Below are 2500 nucleotides of genomic sequence, written 5' to 3'. Positions count from 1 at the left end.
TCTTCTCCACTTTCTCTCCTCTCCCCCTCTCCTCTTTTCTCTCTCCAACTCTTCTTTCTCTCCTCTCCCTTTCTGTTCTCTCTCCATCTCTCCTCTTTCTCCCCCTGTTCTCTCTTTCTCTCCTCTATCTCTCCTCCCTCTGTTCTCCATCCCTCATCTCCCTTTTTTTTTCTTTAAATTGCATTTCTGTTGCATTTTCTTTCTTGCACACTGAGTGGCCTGTATGTCAGTTGTCAATGTGGAGAGGTTCGACAGTGTTCCTGCAGCATTTAAACGCCTGGTCACATTCACCCGGCCTCATTCGGTAACAACGGCAAACGCAGGTTTGACCCTCCAGAGCTGCCGTAGCTCCGCACATCCGACATCACACCGCGGTGCGTCTCTGCACAGGCCAGGCCCTGTGACGGCTCACCTCCACGCGAGTCCTCCTTTCTAAAAGCCTTTTTAAAAAATTAAGCTCCATTCATCCGCGCGGGGGCCACGGCTCCCATTCATCCAGGCGGGGGCCACAGTCCCCCCCCCTCCGCGGCCCGGGTTTCAGAGGCTAATTCTGGGCCGGACTTCAGACGGCGGCTGAATGGACCTCCAGCGGTGGCGGCCGCCGTGTGTCTCCGGCTGGGCCTCCTTTATTAACTCCGACACCGCCATCTTTATGCATGAGCCCGGCTGGGAGGCAGGACAGGGGGCGCGGCGGGGGAAACCGTCAGGGAGAGAGCGCCCCCGCTGTGCTACTGAGGGAGAGAGGGAGAGGGAGGGAGGGAGAGAGGGAGGGAGAGAGGGAGAGAGAGAGAGAGGGAGGAAGAGAGAGGGGGAGAGAGAGAAGGAGAGGGGGAGAGGGAGAGAGAGAGGGAGGGAGAGGGGGAGAGAGAGGAAGAGAGAGGGAGGGGAGAGAGAGAGAGGGAGGGAGAGGGGGGGGAGAGAGAGGGAGAGAGAGAGAGGGAGGGAGAGAGAGAGGGAGAGAGAGAGAGGGAGAGAGAGATTTCATGTTAAAAAAAACCCTTTACTGGGACCTTGGTTCAAAAACAGAAAAATTAAGGACCTAAAAAATGAAAAGAAAGAGAGAGTGAAGTTAAGTTAGAGAGTATTGAGAAATGGAGGACGTTGCTCTGTCTCTGTATTCCCTCCAAACACGTGCCCACCCACACTGGACTCATACCCTACCATGGTAGACATGTATCCACAATGCACATTAACCTGCACCACACACACACACACACACACAGACACAGAAAAACACACACATACACTCAAATTCAAATTGAAAGTGTCAAATTCATTTGAGCCTTCAAATCACTATGCCTCGAAATATCGTCAAAGTGCGGTCATTTCAAAATAAGTCATTCCTGCCTTGGTTCTCCTGAAACACCACGTACTCCAGCAGTCTGTGCTATTGTGTTCTCACATCTGCTGGCTGTGAATATTTTATAAGCTCTCAATTTCCCAGTTTAATTACCTTATTACATTATTGGCATTTGGCAGACGCTCTTATCCAGAGCGACGTACGGTTGATTAGACTAAGCAGGAGATAATCCTCCCCTGGAGCAATGCAGGGTTAAGGGCCTTGCTCAAGGGCCCAACAGCTGTGCGATCTTATTGTGGCTACACCGGGATTAGAACCACCGACCTTGTGTGTCCCAGTCATTTACCTTAACCACGACGCTATAGTCAGTTTGTGAAAGTTTGTACGTTACAAGCCGCGTCCCTCCGCAGGTTTGCGTGGAGCACAGAAGCCAGGCTTCCTGTAATGAAGCGCTTCATTCTTTAAGCCCACTAAGTTTGCCTGTTGGAGGATTACAGCGCAGAGGACTTGGTGTTTAACTGACTCTTGTGTTAGCCACTAAATGGACATAACGTTCTCAAATGTCAACGAAAGAAACGTAACATAAGAATGAGAACAGTTCATTCTGCCCAGCAATGCTTGCCTTTACCTATCGCTAAAGTATGGCTACTGCTTAGTTCACCTAAAAGCTAGATCGCATCTAGCACCCGGATCAAGCTTAGCCTTGCAATCTCCCAGTGTTTCTGCCTCCTGTCGAACAGAACCTCAGACATGAAACTTATTTGAACTTTTCATCCATTATCCATTTATTTCATTTAGAGAATTATGGAGGCGTCATTTGATGGGGTAAATGGATCTCCTTTGAAAGTCATTTTCTTTTAAGACTCAAACGCTGAAGTACTGAATCTGATTTCTATGAATCTGGTTCACTGCCATTTCAGTGCTTTTTCTCCATCCGCCACGGAGATGCGAAGCTGCCCAGAACAGCAGACCGGATTGCTGAGTGGGCCCAAGCCCTGTGTGCGTGTGATTTTGGTGAGGTTGCAGAGTGAGATTTACACCACGTCTGCCCTGCGAAAGCTCCAGTCTCCCCGCGGACCGCCGATCACAGTCTGTACTTGCTCCAGTCAATCACACGTGCGCTGCGATAATTAGTCCCCAGGAAAAGTCGGCCTGCTCTCAGCCAAGTTCCTCCTGGATTTGACAGTGAGGAGGGATGAG

At 50.3% G+C, this 2500-nt stretch overlaps 1 protein-coding gene across 1 annotated transcript in view; it reads left to right on the top strand.

Annotated features, from left to right (window-relative positions):
* The window catches only part of disc1 (DISC1 scaffold protein), a 36518-nt gene that overhangs the window by 21475 nt on the left and 12543 nt on the right, over positions 1-2500 (top strand). The gene's annotated exons all lie outside the window — the stretch shown is intronic.

The sequence above is a fragment of the Conger conger genome, chromosome 18, assembly GCF_963514075.1.
Source record: "Conger conger chromosome 18, fConCon1.1, whole genome shotgun sequence".
NCBI lineage: Eukaryota > Metazoa > Chordata > Actinopteri > Anguilliformes > Congridae > Conger > Conger conger.
The sequence above is the reverse complement of the archived record's forward strand: the minus strand, read 5'-3'. Positions and strand labels throughout refer to the sequence as shown.